Source organism: Sceloporus occidentalis, unplaced genomic scaffold (assembly GCF_023333645.1).
Source record: "Sceloporus occidentalis isolate IW3139 unplaced genomic scaffold, rSceOcc1.0.p SCAF_41, whole genome shotgun sequence".
NCBI classification, from domain to species: Eukaryota; Metazoa; Chordata; class Lepidosauria; order Squamata; family Phrynosomatidae; genus Sceloporus; species Sceloporus occidentalis.
In genome coordinates, this window is record NW_028317021.1 from 8793264 (window position 1) to 8819507 (window position 26244).

The window sequence follows — 26244 nt, forward strand, 5'->3', positions numbered from 1 at the left end:
AATACATAGAATGCTTCTCCCATGCAGGATTACATAGAATGATTCTGTCTTGCAGGAATACATAGAATTATTCTCCAATGCAGGAATACATAGAATGCTTCTGCCATGCAGGAATATATAGAATGATTCTCCCATGTTGGGATCCATAGAGTGTTTCACCCTTGCTGGAATACATAGAATACTTCTTCCATTCAAGTATACTTCGAATACTATCCCATGCAGGGATAGATAGAATGCTTCTACCATGTAGGAATACATAGAATGCTTCTCCTATGTAGGAATATATTGATTAAGTCTTCTATGCAGGTATACATAGAATGCTTCTGTATAATAAATAAATAAAATAAAATTTTTATTTGTATACCGCCCTTCCATCAGATCAGGGCGGTTCACAACAGTTAAAACACAATAAACGTACACATTAAAATCATACATCATAACAATATTACAAAAGCATAAAAACAAAAGGCCCCACGTTAGGCAATCCCGTTGCAAGTGCGGCGGGGGGAGGCCTATAGGACCTTATTCAGGGAATGCAGTCCTGAACAGGAAGGTCTTAAGATCCCGTCTGAATTGGGCCAGGGAGGTAGCTGAGCGGAGCTCTGTGGGCAGCGTGTTCCAAACGGCCGGGGCGGCGATGGAAAAAGTCCTCCTGGTAGTAGAGACAAGCCTCGCCCCGGGAACCCTAAGTAGTTGCTGCCCAGATGTTCTGAGGGTGCGGGACGGAATATATGGGGAGAGGCGGTCCTTCAGGTATCCTGGGCCCAAGCCATTTAGGGCTTTATAGGTCGACACCAACACCTTATATTGCGCCCGAAAGCGAATGGGTAGCCAATGGAGATCTTTTAATACCGGTGTTATATGGCTGGCCCTGGACGTACCAGTGACCAGCCTGGCTGCCATGTTCTGCACCATTTGGTATAAGGGTATAAGGGTTGCCCCATGTAGAGTACATTGCAGAAATCCAGTCTCGAGGTTACCAGGGCGTGTACTACAGTTTCAAGGTCCCTCTGGGCCAGGTATGGGCGCGGCTGGCAAATGAGCCGAAGCTGATGACAGGTGCTCTTGACCGTCGCATTCACCTGAGCAGTCAGGTGAAGGGACGAGTCAAGGAGCACCCCCAGACTGCGCACGGAGTCCTTCACAGGGAGCGTGACCCCGTTCAGGACAGGTGGAACCACCGCCATTCCTGGACCAGGGGAACCTATCACGAGTACCTCCGTTTTCTCTGGATTCAGCCTGAGTCGGTTTTCCCTCATCCAGCCCATTACTGACTCCAGACAGGCCACGAGAGGAGAGACGCCATCCTCAGTCACTGCATCAGTCGGAGACATAGAGAAAATTATTTGGGTGTCATCAGCGTACTGATAACCCCGCGCCCCGTGTCTCCGGATGATCTCTCCCAGCGGTTTCATGTAAATGTTAAATAGCATGGGAGACAGAATAGCTCCTTGAGGGACCCCAGTTTTAAGGGCCCTCTCACCGGAGCACACGTCTCCCAGCTGCACCATCTGAGACCTCCCGGAGAGGTAGGACCGGAACCACTGAAGCGCAGTGCCACCGATTCCCACCTCTGCCAGGCGCCCCAGAAGGATACCATGGTCTATGGTATCGAAAGCCGCTGAGATGTCCAAGAGCACCAACAGGGACACGCTTCCCCTGTCGATGCCCAGACGGAGATCATCAACCAAGGCGACCATGGCCTTCTCAACCCCGTAACCCGCCCGAAAGCCAGTTTGAAATGGGTCCAGATAATCCGTTTCATCCAAGACCCTCTGAAGCTGGATTGCAACCGCCCTCTCGATCACCTTCCCTAGAAATGGCAGCAGTGAAACAGGCCGATAATTGTTATACTCCAGGGGGTCGAGGGAGGGCTTTTTTAATAAAGGTTTTACCATCCCTCAGAGATGTATTAATAATCCAGTGTAACAATAAAGTTACAACCGGTCCCCCCTGGGCTGCTAGCCACGAGGGACAGGGATCGAGAGAGCAGGTCGTCTTCCGAACACTTCCGAGGATCTTGTCCACATCATCGGTACTTACCAACTCAAACCGAATACATAGAATGCTTCTCCCATGTAGGAATATACAGATTATGTCTCCCATGCAAGAATACATAGAATGATTCTGTCTTGCAGTAATACATAGAATTCTTCTCCAATGCAGGTATACATAGAATGCTTCTGCCATGTAGAAATACATAGAATGCTTCTCCAAAGCAGGAATACATAGAATGCTTCTCCCATGTAGGAATATATTGATTAAGTCTCCCATGCAGGAATACATAGAATGAATCTGCCATGCAGGAACACATAGAATGTTTCTTTCTTGCAGTAATATGTAGTATTATTCTCCAATGCAGGAATACATCGAATGCTTCTCCCATGAAGGGATACATAGAATACTTCTCCCATGCAGGAATTCTCCAGTGCAGGAATACATAGAATATTTCTCCCATGAAGGGATACATAGAATACTTCTCCCATTCAAGTATTCATCGAATACTTCTCCCATGCAGGAATACATAGAATGCTTGTCCCATGCAGGTATACATAGAATGCTTCTGCCATGTATGAATACATGGAATGCTTCTGCCATACATTGATACATAGAATGCTTCTCCTATGCAGGAATATATAGAATGATTAACCCATGTTGGAATACATAGAATGTTTCACCCTTGCAGGAACACATAGAATACTTCTCCAATTCAAGTATACATCGAAAACTTCTCCCATGCGGGGATACATAGAATGGATCTCCTATGCAGTTATACATAGAATACTTCTCCCATGCGGGGATACATAGAATGATTCTGCCATGCAGGAGTATATAGAATGGTTCTCCCATGCAGGTATACATAGAATGATTATGCCATGCAGGAATACATAGAATGGTTCTCCCATGCTGGGATACATAGAATGGTTCTCCCATGCTGGGATACATAGAATGTTTCAACCTTGCAGGAATACATAGAATACTTCTCCCATTCAAGTATTCATCGAATACTTCTCCCATGCAGGGATACATCGTATGATTCTGCCACGCAGGAATACATAGAATGCTTCTCCCATGCAGGAATACATAGAGTGCTTCCCCTATGCAGGAATATATAGAATGATTGTCCCATGTTGGGATATATAGAATGTTTCACCCTTGTAGGAATAGATAGAATGCTACTCCCATGTAGGAATACAAATAATGCTTCTCCCATGTTGGGATACATAGAATACTTCTCCCACGTAGGAATAAACAGAATGCTTCTGCCTTGGAGTTATAAATAGAATGCTTCTGATACATAGAATGCTTCTCGCATGTAGGATCCCATAAATTTATTCTCCTATGTAGGAATACATAGAATGCTTCTCCCATGTAGGAATATACAGATTAAGTCTCCCATGCAAGAATACATAGAATGATTCTGTCTTGCAGTAATACATAGAATTCTTCTCCAATGCAGGAATACATAGAATGCTTCTCCCATGTAGGAATATATTGATTAAGTCTCCCATGCAGGAATACATAGAATGAATCTGCAATGCAGGAACACATAGAATGTTTCTTTCTTGCAGTAATACGTCGTATTATTCTCCAATGCAGGAATACATCGAATGCTTCTCCTATGAAGGGATACATAGTATACTTCTCCCATGCAGGTATACCTAGAATACTTTTGCCATGCAGGAATACATACAATGCTTCTGTCATGTAAGAATATATTGATTAATCTCACATGCAGGAATACATAGAATGATTCTGCCATGCCGGAATACATAGAATGATTCTGTCTTTCAGTAATACATAGAATTATTCTCCAATGCAGTAATACATCGAACACTTCTCCCATGAAGGGATACATAGAATGCTTCTGCCATGCAGAAATACATAAAATACTTCTGCCATGCAGGAACACATAGAATGATTCTCGCACGAAAGTATACATTGAATGCTTCTGCCACGTAGGAATACATAGAATGCTTCTCCCATGCAGGAGTATATAGAGTGATTCTCCCATGTTGGGATACACAGAATGTTTCACCCTCGTAGGAATACATAGAATTCTACTCCCATGTAGGAATACAAAGAATCCTTCTCCCATGCAGTAATACATAGAATGCTTCTCCCATGCAGGTATACATAGAATGCTTCTGCCAAACATTGATACATAGAATGCTTCTCCCATGCATGAATACATAAAATGATTCTCCCGTGCTGGGATAAATAGAATGTTTCACCCTTGCAGGAATACTTAGAATACTTCTTCCGTTCAAGTATACATGGAATACTTCTCCCATGCAGGGATACATAGAATGATTCTGCCATGCAGCAATACATAGAATGCTTCTCCCATGCAGGATTACATAGAATGATTCTGTCTTGCAGGAATACATAGAATTATTCTCCAATGCAGGAATACATAGAATGCTTCTGCCATGCAGGAATATATAGAATGATTCTCCCATGTTGGGATCCATAGAGTGTTTCACCCTTGCTGGAATACATAGAATACTTCTTCCATTCAAGTATACTTCGAATACTATCCCATGCAGGGATAGATAGAATGCTTCTACCATGTAGGAATACATAGAATGCTTCTCCTATGTAGGAATATATTGATTAAGTCTTCTATGCAGGTATACATAGAATGCTTCTGTATAATAAATAAATAAAATAAAATTTTTATTTGTATACCGCCCTTCCATCAGATCAGGGCGGTTCACAACAGTTAAAACACAATAAACGTACACATTAAAATCATACATCATAACAATATTACAAAAGCATAAAAACCAAAGGCCCCACGTTAGGCAATCCCATTGCAAGTGCGGCGGGGGGAGGCCTATAGGACCTTATTCAGGGAATGCAGTCCTGAACAGGAAGGTCTTAAGATCCCGTCTGAATTGGGCCAGGGAGGTAGCTGAGCGGAGCTCTGTGGGCAGCGTGTTCCAAACGGCCGGGGCGGCGATGGAAAAAGTCCTCCTGGTAGTAGAGACAAGCCTCGCCCCGGGAACCCTAAGTAGTTGCTGCCCAGATGTTCTGAGGGTGCGGGACGGAATATATGGGGAGAGGCGGTCCTTCAGGTATCCTGGGCCCAAGCCATTTAGGGCTTTATAGGTCGACACCAACACCTTATATTGCGCCCGAAAGCGAATGGGTAGCCAATGGAGATCTTTTAATACCGGTGTTATATGGCTGGCCCTGGACGTACCAGTGACCAGCCTGGCTGCCATGTTCTGCACCATTTGGTATAAGGGTATAAGGGTTGCCCCATGTAGAGTACATTGCAGAAATCCAGTCTCGAGGTTACCAGGGCGTGTACTACAGTTTCAAGGACCCTCTGGGCCAGGTATGGGCGCGGCTGGCAAATGAGCCGAAGCTGATGACAGGTGCTCTTGACCGTCGCATTCACCTGAGCAGTCAGGTGAAGGGACGAGTCAAGGAGCACCCCCAGACTGCGCACGGAGTCCTTCACAGGGAGCGTGACCCCGTTCAGGACAGGTGGAACCACCGCCATTCCTGGACCAGGGGAACCTATCACGAGTACCTCCGTTTTCTCTGGATTCAGCCTGAGTCGGTTTTCCCTCATCCAGCCCATTACTGACTCCAGACAGGCCACGAGAGGAGAGACGCCATCCTCAGTCACTGCATCAGTCGGAGACATAGAGAAAATTATTTGGGTGTCATCAGCGTACTGATAACCCCGCGCCCCGTGTCTCCGGATGATCTCTCCCAGCGGTTTCATGTAAATGTTAAATAGCATGGGAGACAGAATAGCTCCGTGAGGGACCCCAGTTTTAAGGGCCCTCTCACCGGAGCACACGTCTCCCAGCTGCACCATCTGAGACCTCCCGGAGAGGTAGGACCGGAACCACTGAAGCGCAGTGCCACCGATTCCCACCTCTGCCAGGCGCCCCAGAAGGATACCATGGTCTATGGTATCGAAAGCCGCTGAGATGTCCAAGAGCACCAACAGGGACACGCTTCCCCTGTCGATGCCCAGACGGAGATCATCAACCAAGGCGACCATGGCCTTCTCAACCCCGTAACCCGCCCGAAAGCCAGTTTGAAATGGGTCCAGATAATCCGTTTCATCCAAGACCCTCTGAAGCTGGATTGCAACCGCCCTCTCGATCACCTTCCCTAGAAATGGCAGCAGTGAAACAGGCCGATAATTGTTATACTCCAGGGGGGCGAGGGAGGGCTTTTTTAATAAAGGTTTTACCATGGCCAATTTAAGAGCAGGTGGAAATTGCCCATCCCTCAGAGATGTATTAATAATCCAGTGTAACAATAAAGTTACAACCGGTCCCCCCTGGGCTGCTAGCCACGAGGGACAGGGATCGAGAGAGCAGGTCGTCTTCCGAACACTTCCGAGGATCTTGTCCACATCATCGGTACTTACCAACTCAAACCGAATACATAGAATGCTTCTCCCATGTAGGAATATACAGATTATGTCTCCCATGCAAGAATACATAGAATGATTCTGTCTTGCAGTAATACATAGAATTCTTCTCCAATGCAGGTATACATAGAATGCTTCTGCCATGTAGAAATACATAGAATGCTTCTCCAAAGCAGGAATACATAGAATGCTTCTCCCATGTAGGAATATATTGATTAAGTCTCCCATGCAGGAATACATAGAATGAATCTGCCATGCAGGAACACATAGAATGTTTCTTTCTTGCAGTAATATGTAGTATTATTCTCCAATGCAGGAATACATCGAATGCTTCTCCCATGAAGGGATACATAGAATACTTCTCCCATGCAGGAATTCTCCAGTGCAGGAATACATAGAATATTTCTCCCATGAAGGGATACATAGAATACTTCTCCCATTCAAGTATTCATCGAATACTTCTCCCATGCAGGAATACATAGAATGCTTGTCCCATGCAGGTATATATAGAATGCTTCTGCCATGTATGAATACATGGAATGCTTCTGCCATACATTGATACATAGAATGCTTCTCCTATGCAGGAATATATAGAATGATTAACCCATGTTGGAATACATAGAATGTTTCACCCTTGCAGGAATACATAGAATACTTCTCCAATTCAAGTATACATCGAAAACTTCTCCCATGCGGGGATACATAGAATGGATCTCCTATGCAGTTATACATAGAATACTTCTCCCATGCGGGGATACATAGAATGATTCTGCCATGCAGGAGTATATAGAATGGTTCTCCCATGCAGGTATACATAGAATGATTATGCCATGCAGGAATACATAGAATGGTTCTCCCATGCTGGGATACATAGAATGGTTCTCCCATGCTGGGATACATAGAATGTTTCAACCTTGCAGGAATACATAGAATACTTCTCCCATTCAAGTATTCATCGAATACTTCTCCCATGCAGGGATACATCGTATGATTCTGCCACGCAGGAATACATAGAATGCTTCTCCCATGCAGGAATACATAGAATGCTTCTCCCATGTAGGAATAAACAGAATGTTTCTGCCATGTAGTTATACATAGAATGCTTCTGCCATACATTTGTACATAGAATGCTACTCCCATGCAGGAATACATAGAATGATTCTCCCTTGCTAGGACACATAGAATGATTCACCCATTCAAGTATTCATCTCCCATGCAGGTATACTAGAATGATTCTGCAAAGTAGGAATACATAAAATGCTTCTCCCATGTGGGAATATATAGATTATGCTTCTGCCATACATCGATCCATAGAATGCTACTCCCATGCAGGAATACATAGAATATGTCTCCCTTGCCGGAATGCACAGAATACTTCTCCCATTCACGGATAAATCGAATACTTCTCCCATGCAGGGATACATAGAATGATTCTGCCATGCAGGAATACGTAGAATGGTTGTCCCATGTAGGAATATATTGATTAAGGCTCCCATGCAGGAATACATAGAATGCTTTTCCCATGTAGGAATATAATGATTAAGTCTCCCATGCAGGAATACATAGAATAATTCTCCCATGTAGGAATACATAGAATGTTTCACCATTGCAGGAATACACACAGCATGCTTCTGCGATGCAGTTATACATAGAATGCTTCTGCCATACATTGATACATAGAATGCGTTTGCCATGTAGGAATACATAGATTGATTCTCCCATGCTGGGATATATAGAATGCTCCTCCCATGTTGGAATACTTAGAATACTTCTCCCATGTAGGAATAAACAGAATGCTTCTGCCATACATCGATACATAGAATGCTACTCTCATGCAGGAATACATAGAATACTTCTCCATGCAGGGATACATAGAATGATTGTGCCATGCAGGAATACATAGAATGTTTCTCTCATATAGGAATACATAGAATGCTTCAACCATGTTGGAATACAAAGTATGCTTCTCCCATTTTGGAATACATAGAATTCTTCTCCCATGTAGGAATAAACAGAATGATTCAGCCATCCAGTTATACATAGAATTCTTCTGGCATACATTGATACATAGAATGTTTCTCCCATGGTCTACCACGTAGGAATACATAGAATAATTATCCAATGCAGAAATACATCGAATACTTCTGCCATGCAGGAATACATAGAACGCTTCTGCCATGTAGGAATGCATAGAATGCTTCTCCCATGTAGGAATACATAGAATGCTTCCGCCGTACATTGATACATAGATTGGTTGTCCCATGCATGAATACATAGAATGATTCTCCCATGCACGTATACATAGAATGTGTCTGCCATGTACGAATACATAGAATGCTTCTTCCATACATTGATACATTGAATGCTTCTCCCATGCATCAATACATAGAAAGATTCTCCCATGCTGGGATACATAGAATATTTCACCCTTGCAGGAATACATAGAATACTTCTCCCATTCAAGTATACATCGAATACTTCTCACATGCAGGGATACATAGAATGCTTCTGCCATGAGGTTATACATAGAATGCTTCTGCAATACATTGATACATAGCATGCTTCTCCCATGCAGGAATCCATAGTATGATGCTCCCTTGCTGGGGTACAAAGGATGTTTCTCCCTTGCAGGAATACACAGAATACTTCTCCCATTCACGGATAAATCGAATACTTCTCCAATGCAGGGATACATAGAATACTTCTGCCATGCAGGAATACATAGAACGCTTCTCCTATTCAAGTATACATTGAATACGTCTCCCATGCAGGGATACATAGAATGATTCTAACACGCAGGTATACATAGAAGGATTCTGCCATGTAGGAATACATAGAATGCTTCTAACATGTAGGTATATATTGATTAAGTCTCCCATGCTGGAAAACATAAAATACTCCCATGTAGGAATACGGCATGGGAGAAGCATTCTATTTGTTCCTGCATGGGAGAAGCATTCTTTGTATTCCTACATGGGAGAATGAATCTATGTGTTCCTGCAGGGGAGAAGCATTCTTTATATTCCTACATGGGAGAAGTATTCTCTGTATTCCTGCAAGGGTGAAACATTCTATGTATCCCAGCATGGGAGAATCATTCTATGTAGTCATGCATGGGAGAAGCATTCTATGTATCATTGTTTGGTAAAAGCATTCTTTGTATTCCTACATGGTAGAAGTATTCGATGTATTCCTGCATTGGAGAATAATTCTATGTATTACTGCAAGACAGAATCATTCTATGTATTCATGCATGGGAGAATCATTCTTTGTATCATTGCATGGGAGAAGCATTCTATGTATTCCTGCATAGGAGAATAATTCTATGTATTACGGCAAGACAGAATTATTCTATGTATTCCCGCATGGGAGAATCATTCTATGTATCCGTGCATGGGAGAAGTATTCGGTGTTTACTTGAACAGGAGAAGTAATCTAAGTATTCCTGGAAAGGAGAAACATTCTATATATCCCAGCACAGGAGAATAATTTTATGTATTCCTGCATGGCAGAAGCATTCTATGTATCAGTATATAGCAGAAGCATTCTATGTATTCCTACATGGCAGAAGCATTCTATGTATTCCTACATGGCAGAAGCATTCTATGTATACCTGCATGGCAGAAGCATTCTATGTATTCCTACATGACAGACGCATTCTATGTATACCTGCATGGGAGATGTATTCTATGTATCCCTTCATGGGAGAAGCATTCTATGCATTCCTGAATGGCAGAAGTATTCGATGAATACTTGAATGGGAGAAGTATTCTATGTATTCATGCATGCACGAAGCATTCTTTGTATCAATGTATGGAAGAAGCATTCTATATATTCCTACATGGCAGAAGCATTCTATGTATTCCTGGATGGCAGAAGTATTCGATGTATTCCTGCATTGGAGAATAATTCTATGTATTACTGCAAGACAGAATCATTCTATGTATCAATGCATGGGAGAAGCATTCTATGTATTCCTGCATGGCAGAATCATTCTATGTATCAATGTATGGAAGAAGCATTCTATGTATTCGTACATGGCAGAAGCATTCTATATATACCTGCATGGGAGCCTTAATCTATATATTCCTACATGGGAGAAGCATTCTATGTATTCCTGCATGGCAGAATCATTCTATGTATCCCTGCATGGGAAAAATATTCGATGAATACTTGAATTGGAGAAGTATTCTATGTATTCCTGCAAGGGTGAAGCATTCTATGTGTCTCAGCATGGGCGAATCATTCTATGTATCAATGTATGGCAGAAGCATTCTATGTATTCCTACATGGGAGAAGCATTCTATGTATACCTGCATGGGAGATGTATTCTATGTATCCCTTCATGCGAGAAGTATTCGATGTATTCCTGCATTCGAGAATAATTCTATGTATAACTGCAAGACAGAATCATTCTATGTAATCCTGCATGGGAGAATCATTCTATGTATTCCTGCATGGCATAAGTATTCGATGTATTCATGCATTGGAGAATAGTTCTATGTATTGCTGCAAGACAGAATCATTCTATGTATTCCTCCATGGCAGAATCATTCTATGTATCCGTGCATGGGAGAAGTATTCGATATATACTTGAACGGGAGAAGTATTCTAAGTATTCCTGCAAGGGTGAAACATTCGATGTATCCCAGCATGGGAGAATCATTTTATGTATTCATGCATGGGACAAGCATTCTATGTATCAAAATATGGCAGAAGCATTCTGTGTATCAGTATATGGCAGAAGCATTCTATGTATACCTGCATGGGAGAAACATTCTATGGGTTCCTGCATGGGAGAAGTATTCTTTGAATTCCTACATGTGAGTGGCATTCTATGTATTCCTACAAGGGTGAAACATTCTATGTATCTCAACATGGGAGAAGCATTCTATGTATTCCTACATGGGAGTAGCATTCTATGTATTCCTACAAGGGTGAAACAATCTATGTATCCCAACATGGGACAATCATTCTATATATTCCTGCATGGGAGAAGCATTCTATGTATCAATGCATGGCAGAAGCATTCTATGTATACCTACATGGCAGAAGCATTCTATGTATACCTGCGTTGGAGAAGAATTCTATGTATTACTGCAAGACAGAGTCATTCTATGTATTCTTGCATGGGAGACTTAATCTATATATTCCTACATGGGAGAAGCATTCTATGTATTCCTACATAGTAGAATAAATTTATGTGATCTTACATGCGAGAAGCATTCTATGTATCAGTGTATGGCAGAAGCATTCTATGTATACCTGCAAGGCAGAAATATTGTGTTTATTCCTACGTGGGAGAAGTATTCTATGTATCCTAACATGGGGGAAGCATTCTTTGAATTCCTACATGGGAGTAGCATTCTATGTATTCCTACAAGGGTGAAACATTCTATGTATCCCAACATGGGACAATCATTCTATATATTCCTGCATAGGGGAAGCATTCTATGTATCAATATATGGCTGAAGCATTCTATGTATTCCTACATGGCAGAAGCATTCTATGTACCTGCATGGGAGAAGCATTCTATGTATTCCTGCAAGGGTGAAACATTCTATGTATCCCAGCATGGGAGAATGATTCTATGTATCAATGTATGGCAGAAGCATTCTATGTATTCCTACATGGCAGAAGCATTCTATGTATACCTGCATAGGAGAAGCATTCTATGTATTCCTGCATGGCAGATTCAGTCTATGTATCCCTGCATGGGAGAAGCATTCGATGAATACTTGAATGGGAGAAGTATTCTATGTATTCCCGCAAGGGTGAAACATTCTATGTATCCCAGCATGGGAGAATCATTCTATGTATCAATGTTTGGCAGAAGCATTCTTTGTATTCCTACATGGCAGAAGCATTCGATGTATCCCTTCATGGGAGAAATATTCGATGTATTCCTACATCGGAGAATAATTCTATGTATTACTGCAAGACAGAATCATTCTATGTATTCCTGCAAGGGAGATTAATCAATATATTCTTACATGGGAGAAGCATTCTATGTATTCCTGCATGGCAGAAGTATTCTATATATACCTGCATGGGACAACCATTCTATGTAGTCCTGCATGGCAGAATCATTCTATGTATTCCTGCATGGGAGACTTAATCAATATATTCCTACATGGGAGAAGCATTCTATGTATTCCTACATGGGAGCATAATACTATGTAATCCTACATGGGAGAAGCATTCTATGTATCAATGTATGGCAGAAGCATTCTATGTATAACCGCAATATGTGGAAATATCTAGAATGCTTCTGCCATTCAGGAATCTCCCATGTAGGAATACATAGAATGCAACTCCCATGCAGGAGTATATTGATTAAGTCTCCCATGTGGGAATACAGAGAATGATCCTACCATGCAGGAATACATAGAATGATTCTCCCATGTTCGGATACATAGAATGTTTCCCATTCAAGTGTACATCGAATACTTCTCCCATGCAGGGATACATACAATGATTCTCCTCTGCAGGAATACATAGAATTCTTCTCGGATGCAGAGATAAATTGAATACCTTCCCATACAGGGATACATAGAATGCTTCTGCCATACAATGATACATAGAATGCTTCTCCCATGCAGGAATACATAGAATGCTTCTGCCATAGATTGATACATAGAATGCTTCTCCCATGTCGGAATATATTGATTCCTATGTAGGAATACATAGAATGATTCTGTCATGCAGCAATACATAGAATGCTTCTGCCCTACATTAATACATAGAATGCTTCTCCCTTGCAGGTAAAGATAGAATGCTTCTGCAATGTAGGAATACATAGAGTGCTTCTCCCATGTAGGAATATATTGATTAAGTCTCCAATGCAGGAATACATAGAATGATTCTGCCATGCGGGAATACATAGAATGATAAGCCCTTGTAGGAATACATCGAATACACTTCCCCTCCAGGGATACATAGAATGTTTCTCCCTTGCAGTAATACACAGAATGGTTCTCCCATGTAGGAATACATAGAATGCTTCTGCATGCAGGAATACATAGAATGCTACTCCCATGTAGGAGTAAACAGAATGCTTCTGCCATATATTCATACATAGAATGCAGGAATATATTGATAACGTCTCACATGAGGGAATACATAGAATGCTTCTGCCATGCAATTATACATAGAATGCTTCTGCCATACATTGATACATAGAATGCTACTCTCATGTAGTAATACATAGAATTATTCTGCCATGCACGGATACATAGAAAGTTTCTCCCTTGTAAAAATAAATAGAATGTTTCTTGCATGCAGGATTACAAAGAAGACTTGTCCCATGTAGGAATACATTGGTTAAGTCTACCATGTGGGAATAGATAGAATCCTACTCCCATGTAGGAATAAACAGAATGCTTCTGCCATGCAGTTATACATCGAATTCTTCTGCCATGCTGGGATACATAGAATGTTTGTCCCTTGCAGGAATACAAAGAATGCTTCTGCTATGCAGGAATATATTGAATAAGTCTCTCATGTAGGAATACATGGAATGCTTTTCCCATGTAGGAATACAAAGAAAGCTTCTCCAATATAGTAATATATTGATAACGTCTCTCATGAGGGAATACATAGTATGCTTCTCCCATGAAGGAATACCAATAATGCTTTTGCTATGCAGGAATACACATAATGCTTCTCTCATACAGGAATACATAGAGTGCTGCTGCCATACATTGAATGATTCTGCCATGCAGAAATACATAGAATGGTTCTCCCATGCAGGAATACACAGAATATACATAGAATTCTTCTTCCATATAGGAATAAACAGAATACTTCTGCCCTGCACTTATACATAGAATGCTTCTGCCATGTAGGAATATATAGAATACTTCTCCCATGCAGGTATACATAGAATGCTTCTGCCATGTAGGAATACAAAGAATGCTTCTGCCAAACATTGATACATAGAATGTTTCACCCTAGCAGGAGTACGCAGAATACTTCTCCCATTCAAGTATTCATCGAATGGTTCTCCGATGCAGGGATACATAGACTGAATCTGCCATGCAGGAATACATAGAATGGTTCTCCCATGCAGGGATACATAGAATGCTTCTGCAAAGTAGGAATACATAGAATGCTTCTCCCATGCAGGAATATAATGCTTCTCCCTTGAAAGTATAAATACTATGCTTCTGCCATGTAGGAATACATAGAATGCTTCAGGCATGTAGGAATACATAGAATGTTTTTCCATACATTGATACATAGACTGCTTCTCCGATGCATGAATACATAGATTTATTTTCCCATGCTGGGATACATGGAATGTTTGACCTTTGCAGGAATACATAGGCGGGATACACGAATACTTCTCCAATTCAAGTATTCATACATAGAATGCTTCTCCCATGCAGGAATATATAGAATGATTCTCCCAGGTTGGGATTCATAGAATGTTTCACCCTTGTAGGAATACATAGAATGCTACTCCCATATAGGAATTCAAAGAATGCTTCTCCCATGCAGAAACACATAGAATGATTCTCCCGTGCTGGGATACATAGAATGTTTCACCATTGCAGGAATACTTAGAATACTTCTCACGTTCAAGTATATATTGAATACTTCTCCCATGCAGGGATACATAGAATGATTCTGCCATGCAGGAATACATAGAATGCTTCTGCCATTTAGAAATATATTGATTAAGTATCCCATGCAGGAAAACAGAATGATTCTGCCATGCAGGAAACCATAGAATGATTCTCCCATTCAGGGATACATAGAATGTTTCACCTATGCAGTAATACAAAGAATTCTTCTCCAATGCAAGGATTTATCGAATACTTCTCCCATACAGGGATACGTAGAATGCTTCTGCCATGCAGGAAAACAAAGAATGCTTCTGCCATGCAGAATTATATTGATTAAGTGTCCCATGCAGGAAAACATAGAAAGGGTCTGCCATGCAGGAAAACATAGAATGATTCTGCCATGCAGGAATACATAAAATGGTTCTCCCATACAGGTATACATAGACGGATTCTGCCATGTAGGAATACATAGAATGCTTCTAACATGTAGGAATATATTGATTAAGTCTGCCATGCGGGAATACATCGAATACTACTCCCATGTAGGAATACATACAATGCTTGTCGCAAGTTGGAATAGATAGAATACTTCTCCCATGTAGGAATAAACAGAATGCTTCTGACATACATTGATACATAGAATGCTTCTGCCATACTTTGATACATACAATGCTTCTACCATGCAGGAATACATAGAATGATTCTCCCATGCTGGAATACATAGAATGTTTCACCCTTCCAGGAATACATAGAATACTTCTCACATTCAAGTATACATCGAATACTTCTCCCATGCAGAGATACATAGAACGCTTCTGACATGTAGAAATACATAGAATGCTTCTCCCATGTTGGGATACATAGAATACTTCTCCCTTGTAGGAATAAACAGAATGCTTGTTCCTTGCAGTTATACATACAATGCTTCTGCCATACATTTATACATAAAATGCTTCTCCAATGTAGGAATATATTGATTAAGTCACCCATTCAGGAATACATAGAATGATTCTGTGTTGCAGTAATACATAGAATTATTCTCCAATGCAGGAATACATAGAGTGCTTCTGCCATGCATTGATACATAGAATGCTTCTCCCATGTAGGAATATATTGATTAAGTCTCCCATGCAGGAAAACTTAGAATGATTCTCCCATGCCGGAATACATAGAATGATTCTACTTTGCAGTAATACATAGTATTATTCTCCAATGCAGGAATACATCGAATATTTCTCCCATGAAGGGATACATAGAATGCTTCTGCCATACATTGATACATAGAATGGTTCTACCATTTAGGAATATATAGAATGTTTCTCCCATGTTGGGATACACAGAATGTTTCACTCTTGCAGGAATACATAGAATACTTCTCACATTCAAGTATACATCGAATACGTCTCCCATGTAGGAATATATTGATTAAGTCGCCTAGGGAGGTATACATCCAATGCTTCTGCAATGTAGGAATACATAGAATGCTACTCCCATGTAGGAATACAAAGAATGCTGTTCCCATGTTGGGATACATAGAATACTTCTCCCATGTAGGAATAAACAGAATGCTTCTCCCATGTTTGGATACATAGAATGCTTCTCCCATGTAGGAATATTTTGATTAAGTCTCCCATGCAGGAATACATCGAATGCTTCTGCCATGCAGGAATACAGAGAATGCTTCTGCCATACATTGATACATAAAATGCTTCTCCCATGCAGGAATATATAGAATGATTCTCCCAGGTTGGGATACACAGAATGTTTCTCCCTTGTAGGAATACAAAGAATGTTTCTCCCATGCAGAAATATATAGAATTATTCTCCCAATTTGGATACATAGAATGTTTCACCCTTGTAGGAATACATAGAATGCTACTCCCATGTAGGAATACAAAGAATGCTTCTGCCATATAGTGATACATAGAATTCTTCTGCCATATATTGATAACATAGAATGCTTCTCCGATCCATGAATAAATTTAACGATTCTCCCGCGGTGGGATACATAGAATGTTTCACCCTTTCAGGAATACTTAGAATACTTCTCCCGTTCAAGTATACATCAAATACTTCTCCATGCACGAATACATAGAATGCTTCTGCCATGCAGTTATACATAGAATTCTTCTGCCATATATTGATAGATAGAATGTTTCTCCCATGGAGGAATATATTGATAAAGTCTCTCATGTAGGAATACATAAAATTATTCTCCAATGCAGGAATACATCGAATATTTCTGCCATGCAGGAATACATACAATGCTTCTGCCATGTAGGAATACATGGAATGCTTCTGCCATGTGGGAATACATAGAATGCTTCTGCCATGTAGGAATACATAGAATGCTTCTGCCATGTAGGAATACATAGAATGATTCTCCCATACATTGATACATAGAATGTTTCACCCTTGCAGGAATACATAGAATGATTCTGTCTTGCAGTAATACATAGAAGGGTACTCCCATGTAGGAATACAAAGAATGCTTCTCCCATGCAGGTATACATAGAATGCTTCTTCCATGAAGGAATACCTACAATGCTTCTCCCGTGCTGGGATACATAGAATGATTCACCCTTGCAGGAATACTTAGAATATTTCTCTCATTCAGGGATACATAGAATGATTCTGACATGTAGGAATACATAGAATGCTTCTGCCATACATTGATACATAGAATACTTCTCCAATTCTATACATCGAGTACTTCTCCCATGCAGGGATATATAGAATGCTTCTGCCATGTAAGAATACAAAGAATGCTTCTCCCATGTAGGAATATTTTGATTAAGTCTCCTATGAAGGTATACATAGAATGCTTCTGCAATGTAGGAATACATAGAATGCTACTCCCATGTAGGAATACAAAGAATGGTTCTCCCATTTTGGGATACATAGAATACTTCTCCCATGTAGGAATAAAGAGAATCCTTCTGCCTTGCAGTTATACATACAATGCTTCTGCCGTACATTGATAGATAGAATGATTCTGCCATGCAGGAATACATAGAATGGTTGTCCCATGCAGGTATACATAGAATACTTCTGCCATGTAGGAATACATAGAATGCTTCTGCATGCAGGAATACATAGAATGCTACTCACATGTAGAAGTAAACAGAAAGTTTCTGCCATGCAGTTATACAGAATACTTCTGCCATACATTCATACATAGAATGCAGGAATATATTGATAACGTCTCACATGAGGGAATACTTAGAATGCTTCTCCCGTGGAGGAATACATAAAATGCTTCTTCCATGCAGGAATACAAAGAATGCTTCTGCTAGGCAGGAATATATAGAATGATTATCTCATGCATTAATACATGGAATGCTTCTCCCATGTAGGAATACAAAGAAAGCTTCTCCAATGTAGGAATATATTGATAACGTCTCACATGAGGGAATACTTAGAATGCTTCTCCCGTGGAGGAATACATAAAATGCTTCTTCCATGCAGGAATACAAAGAATGCTTCTGCTAGGCAGGAATACATAGAATGATTATCTCATGTATTAATACATGGAATGCTTCTCCCATGTAGGAATACAAAGAAAGCTTCTCCAATGTAGGAATATATTGATAACGTCTCCGATGAGGGAATACGTAGAATGCTTCTCCCATGAAGGAATACAAATAATGCTTATGCTATGCAGGAATACATATAATGCTTCTCTCATATAGGAATACATATGGCTTCTGCCATACATTGAATGATTCTGCCATGCACGAATACATAGAATGGTTCTCCCATGCGGGAATACACAGAATGCTTCTGCCATGAAGGAATACATAGAATGCTTCTCCCATTCACGTATACATAGAATACTTCTCCCATGCACAGATAAACAGAATGCTTCTGCCATGCAGTTATACATAGAATGCTTCTGCCATGCTGGGATACATAGAATGTTTCTTCCTTGCAGGAATACAAAGAATGCTTCTGCTATGCAGGAATACATAGAATAATTCTCTCATGTAGGAATACATGGAATGCTTTTCCCATGTAGGAATACAAAGAAAGCTTCTCAATGTAGGAATATATTGATAACGTCTCCCGTGAGGGAATACATAGAATGCATCTCCCATGAAGGAATAGCAATAATGCTTCTGCTATGCAGGAATACACATAATGCTTCTCTCATATAGGAATACATAGAATGCTTCTGACATGCATTGAATGATTCTGCCATGTACGAATACATAGAATGGTTCTCCCATGCGCGAATACACAGAATATACATAGAATTCTTCTCCCATATAGGGATAAACAGAATACGTGTGCCATGCACTTATACATAGAATGCTTCTGCCATGTAGGAATACAGAGAATGCTTCTACCATGTAGGAATATACTGATTATGTCTCCCATGCAGGAATACCCAGAAGGTTCTGCCATGCAGGTATACATAGAATAGTTCTCCCATGCAGGTATACATAGAATGCTTCTGCCATATATTGATACATAGAATGCTTCTCCCTTGCTGGATCATATTGTTTAAGTCTCCCATGTGGGAATACAAAGAATGCTTCTCCCATGTAAGAATATATTGATTCCTATGGAAGAATACATAGAATTTTCTGCCATGCAGGATTACATAGAATACTTCTCCCATGTAGGAATAAACAGAATGCTTCTGCCATGCAGTTATACATAGAATTCTTCTGCCATACATTGATACATAGAATGTTTCTCCCATGGAGGAATATGTTGATTAAGTCTGCCATGTGGAAATACATAGAATGCTTTTGCCATGCAGGAATACATAGAATGCATCTCCCATGTAGGAATACATAGAATATTTCTATCATGAAGGAATATATAGAATGCTTCTCCCATGCAGGAATACATTGATTAAGTCTACCATGTGGGAATACATAGGAATACATAGAATGCTTCTGCCATACATTGATACATAGAATGCTTCTCCCATGTAGCAATATGTTTATTCCTATGCAGGAATACATAAAATGATTCGGCCATGCAGGAATACATAGAATGCTTGTGCCATATAGGAATACATAGAATGCATCTCCCATGTAGGAACATATTGTTTAAGTCTCCCATGTGGGAATACATAGAATGCTTCTCCCATGAAGGAATATATAGAATGCTTCTGCCATGCAGGAATACATAGAATGCTTCTGCAATGTAGGAATACATAGAGTGCTTCTCCCATGTAGGTATATATTGATTAAGTCTCCAATGCAGGAATACATAGAATGATTCTGCCATGCGGGAATACATAGAATGATACTCCCATGTAGGAATCTATTGATTAGGTCTCCTATGCAGAAATACATAGAATGATTCTGCCATGCGGGAATACATAGAATGCTACTCTCATGTACGAATACATATAATGCTTCTGCCATTTACTGATACATAGAATGCTTCTGCCATATATTGATACATAGAATGCTTCTCCCATTCATTAATACATAGAATGATTCTCCCATGCTGGGAAAAATAGGTTGTTTCACCCTTGGAGGAATACTTAGAGTACTTCTCCCATTCAAGTATACATCAAATATTTTCCCATGCAGGGATACATAGAATGCTTCTGCATGTAGGAATACATAGACTGCTACTCACATGTAGGAGTAAACAGAATGCTTCTGCCATGCAGTTATACATGGAATGCTTCTGCCATACATTCTTACATAGAATGCAGGAATATATTGATAACGTCTCACATGAGGGAATACATAGAATGCTTCTCCCATGAAGGAATACAAAGAATGCTTCTGCCATGCCAGAATTCAGAGAATGCTTCTCCCATGTATCAATACATAGAATGCTTCTGCCATACATTGATACATATAATGCTTCTCCCATGCAGGAATAAGTAGAATGATTCTCCCATGCTGAGATACATAGAATGTTTCACACTTGCAGGAATACATAGAATACGTCTCCCATGTAGGAATACATAGAATGCTTCTCCCATGCAGGAACACAGAGAATTCTTCTCCCATGAAAGTATACATAGAATGCTTCTGCCATGTAGGAATACATAGAATGATTCTCCCATGTCGGAATACCAAGAATGCTTCTCCCATGTCGGAATACAAAGAAAGCTTCTCCCATGCAGGAATACTTGGAATGCTTCTGCCATGCAGTTATACATAGAACACTTCTGCCATACATTGATACATAGAATGCTTCTCCCATGCATGAATACATAGAATGATTCTCCTATGCTGGGATACATAGGATGCATGGCAGATGCATTCTATGTATTCCTGCATGGGAGAAGCATTTTTATATTCCTGCATGGGAGAAGCATTCTATGTATTCGTGCATGGCAGAAGCATTCCAAGTATTCCTGCATGGGAGAAGCATTCTATGTATCAATGCATGGCAGAAGGATTCTATGTATTCCTGCATGAGAGAAGCATTCTACGTATTCCTGCAAGGGAGAAGTATTCTATGTATCGCTACATGGCAGAAGCATTCTTTGTATTCCTGCATGGCAGAAAGATTTTACTTATCACTGCATGGCAGAGGTGTTCTATGTATTCCTGCATGGGAAAGGCATTCGATGTATTCCTGCATGGGAGAAGCATTCTATGTATCAATGCATGGGAGAAGCATTCTATGTATCAATGCATGGCAGAAGCATTCTATGTATTTCTGCATGGGAGAAGCATTCTATGTATTCGTGCATGGAAGAAGCATTCTATGTATCCCTACATAGGAGTATTCTATGTATTCCTGCATGGGAGAAACATTCTATTCATTTCTGCATGGGAGATGCATTCTATGTGTTCCTGCATGGTAGAAGCATTCTATGTGTTCCTGCATGGCAGAAGCAATTTATGTATTCCTGCATGGCAGAAGCATTCTGTGTATTCACACATGGGAAACTTAATGAATATATTTCTGCATGGCAGAAGCACTCTTTGTATACCTGCATGGCAGAAGCATTCTATGTATCCCTGCATGGGAGAAGTATTCGATGTATCCCTTCATGGGAGAAGTATTCTATATTTTCCTGCATGGGAGAAACATTCTATGTATCCCTGCATGGGAGAATCATTCTATGTATTCCTGCATGGGAGAAGCCTTCTGTGTATCAATGCATGGCAGAAGCATTCTATGTATTCCTGCACGGGAGAAGCATTCTATGTATTCCTACATGGGAGAAGCATTCTATGTATTCCCGGATGGGAGAAGCATTCTGGGTGTTCCTGCATGGGAGAAACATTCTATTTATTCCTGCATGGGAGAAGTATTGTATGTTTTCCTGCATGGCAGAAGCATTCTATGTATCCCTACATGGCAGAAGCATTCTTTGTTTGCCTGCATGGCAAAGCATTCTATGTATTCCTGCATGGGAGAAGTATTCGATATATCCCTTCGTGGGAGAAGTATTCTATGTATTCCTGCATGTGAGAAACATTCTATGTATCCCCGAATGAGAGAATGATTCTAAGTATTCCTGCATGGCAGAAGCATTCTATGTATCAATGCATGGCAAAAGCATTCTATGTATTCCTGCATGGGAAAAGCGTTCTATGTATCCCTGCATGGGAGAATCATTCTATGTATTCCTGCATGGGAGAAGCATTCTATGTATCAATGCTTGGCAGATGCATTCTATGTATTCCTGCATGGAAGAAGCATTCTATATATTCCTGCATGGGAGAAGCATTCTATGTATTCGTGCATGGCAGAAGCATTCCAAGTATTCCTGCATGGGAGAAGCATTCTATGTATCAATGCATGGCAGAAGCATTCTATATATTCCTGCATTGGAGAAGCATTCTATGTATCAATGCATGGCAGAAATATTCTATGTATTCCTGCATGGGGGAAGCATTCTGTGTATTCCTGCAGCATGGGAGAATCGTTGCACGTATTGCTGTGTGCGAGAAGCATTCTATGTATTCCTGCATGGGAGAAGCATCCTATGTGTTCCTGCATGGAAGAAGCATTCTATGAATTCCTGCATGGCAGAAGCATTCTATGTATTCCCGCATGAGAGGCTTAATCAATATCTTCCTGCATGGCAGAAGCATGCTTTGTTTTCCTGCATGACAGAAGCATTCTATGTATACCTGCATGGGAGAATTATTCGATATATCCCTTCATGGGAGAAGTATTCTATGTATTCCTGCATGGGAGAAACATTCTATGTATCCCTGAATGAGAGAATGATTCTAAGTATTCCTACATGGCAGAAGCATTCTATGTATCAATGCATGGCAGAAGCATTCTATGTATTCCTGCATGGGAGAAGCATTCTATGTATCCCTGCATGGGAATATTCTATGTATTCGTGCATGGGAGAAACATTCTATTCATTCCTGCATGGGAGAAGCATTCTATGTGTTCCTGCATGGCAGAAGCATTTTATGTATTCCTGCATGGGAGAAGCATTCTTTGTATTCAACCATGGGAAACTTAATGAATATATTCGTGCATGGCAGAAGCATTCTTTGTATACCTGTATGGCAGAAGGATTTTATGTATCCCTGCATGGGAGAAGTATTCGATGTATCCCTTCACGGGAGAAGTATTCTATATATTCCAGCATGGGAGAAACATTCTATGTATCCCTGCATGGGAGAATCATTCTATGTATTCCTGCATGGGAGAGGCTTTCTATGTATCAATGCATGGCAGAAGCATTCTATGTATGCCTGCATGGGAGAAGCATTCTATGAATCCCTGCATGGCAGAAGCATTCTTTGTATTCCTGTAAGGCAGAAGGATTTTACTTATCACTGCATGGCAGAGGTGTTCTATGTATTCCTTCATAGGAAAGGCATTCTATGTATTCCTACATGGGAGAAGCATTCTATGTATCAATGCATGGCAGAAGCATTCTATGTATTCCTGCATGGGAGAAGCATTCTATGTATTCCTGCATGGCAGAAGCATTCTATGTATTCGTGCATGGCAGAAGCATTCCACGTATTCCTGCATGGGAGAAGCATTCTATGTATCAATGCATGGCAGAAGCTTTCCATGTATTCCTTCATGGGAGAAGCATTCTTTGTATTCCTGCAAGGGAGAAGTATTCTTTGTATTCCTGCATGGCAGAAGCATTTTACGTATCACTGCATGGCAGAGGTGTTCTATGTATTCCTTCATAGGAAAGGCATTCTATGTATTCCTGCATGGGAGAAGCATTCTATGTATCAATGCTTGGCAGATGCATTCTATGTATTCCTGCATGGAAGAAGCATTCTATATATTCCTGCATGGGAGAAGCATTCTATGTATTCGTGCATGGCAGAAGCATTCCAAGTATTCCTGCATGGGAGAAGCATTCTATGTATCAATGCATGGCAGAAGCATTCTATATATTCCTGCATTGGAGAAGCATTCTATGTATCAATGCATGGCAGAAATATTCTATGTATTCCTGCATGGGGGAAGCATTCTGTGTATTCCTGCAGCATGGGAGAATCGTTGCACGTATTGCTGTGTGCGAGAAGCATTCTATGTATTCCTGCATGGGAGAAGCATCCTATGTGTTCCTGCATGGAAGAAGCATTCTATGAATTCCTGCATGGCAGAAGCATTCTATGTATTCCCGCATGAGAGGCTTAATCAATATCTTCCTGCATGGCAGAAGCATGCTTTGTTTTCCTGCATGACAGAAGCATTCTATGTATACCTGCATGGGAGAATTATTCGATATATCCCTTCATGGGAGAAGTATTCTATGTATTCCTGCATGGGAGAAACATTCTATGTATCCCTGAATGAGAGAATGATTCTAAGTATTCCTACATGGCAGAAGCATTCTATGTATCAATGCATGGCAGAAGCATTCTATGTATTCCTGCATGGGAGAAGCATTCTATGTATCCCTGCATGGGAATATTCTATGTATTCGTGCATGGGAGAAACATTCTATTCATTCCTGCATGGGAGAAGCATTCTATGTGTTCCTGCATGGCAGAAGCATTTTATGTATTCCTGCATGGGAGAATTATTCGATATATCCCTTCATGGGAGAAGTATTCTATGTATTCCTGCATGGGAGAAACATTCTATGTATCCCTGAATGAGAGAATGATTCTAAGTATTCCTACATGGCAGAAGCATTCTATGTATCAATGCATGGCAGAAGCATTCTATGTATTCCTGCATGGGAGAAGCATTCTATGTATCCCTGCATGGGAATATTCTATGTATTCGTGCATGGGAGAAACATTCTATTCATTCCTGCATGGGAGAAGCATTCTATGTGTTCCTGCATGGCAGAAGCATTTTATGTATTCCTCCATGGGAGAAGCATTCTTTGTATTCAACCATGGGAAACTTAATGAATATATTCGTGCATGGCAGAAGCATTCTTTGTATACCTGTATGGCAGAAGGATTTTATGTATCCCTGCATGGGAGAAGTATTCGATGTATCCCTTCACGGGAGAAGTATTCTATATATTCCAGCATGGGAGAAACATTCTATGTATCCCTGCATGGGAGAATCATTCTATGTATTCCTGCATGGGAGAGGCTTTCTATGTATCAATGCATGGCAGAAGCATTCTATGTATGCCTGCATGGGAGAAGCATTCTATGAATCCCTGCATGGCAGAAGCATTCTTTGTATTCCTGTAAGGCAGAAGGATTTTACTTATCACTGCATGGCAGAGGTGTTCTATGTATTCCTTCATAGGAAAGGCATTCTATGTATTCCTACATGGGAGAAGCATTCTATGTATCAATGCATGGCAGAAGCATTCTATGTATTCCTGCATGGGAGAAGCATTCTATGTATTCCTGCATGGCAGAAGCATTCTATGTATTCGTGCATGGCAGAAGCATTCCACGTATTCCTGCATGGGAGAAGCATTCTATGTATCAATGCATGGCAGAAGCTTTCCATGTATTCCTGCATGGGAGAAGCATTCTTTGTATTCCTGCAAGGGAGAAGTATTCTTTGTATTCCTGCATGGCAGAAGCATTTTACGTATCACTGCATGGCAGAGGCGTTCTATGTATTCCTGCATGGGAGAAGCATTCTATGTATTCCCGCATGGGAGAAGCATTCTTTATATTCCTGCATGGGAGAAGCATTCTATGTATTCGTGCATGGCAGAAGCATTCCAAGTATTCCTGCATGGGAGAAGCATTCTATGTATCAATGCATGGCAGAAGGATTCTATGTATTCCTGCATGAGAGAAGCATTCTACGTATTCCTGCAAGGGAGAAGTATTCCATGTATCCCTACATGGCAGAAGCATTCTTTGTATTCCTGCATGGCAGAAAGATTTTACTTATCACTGCATGGC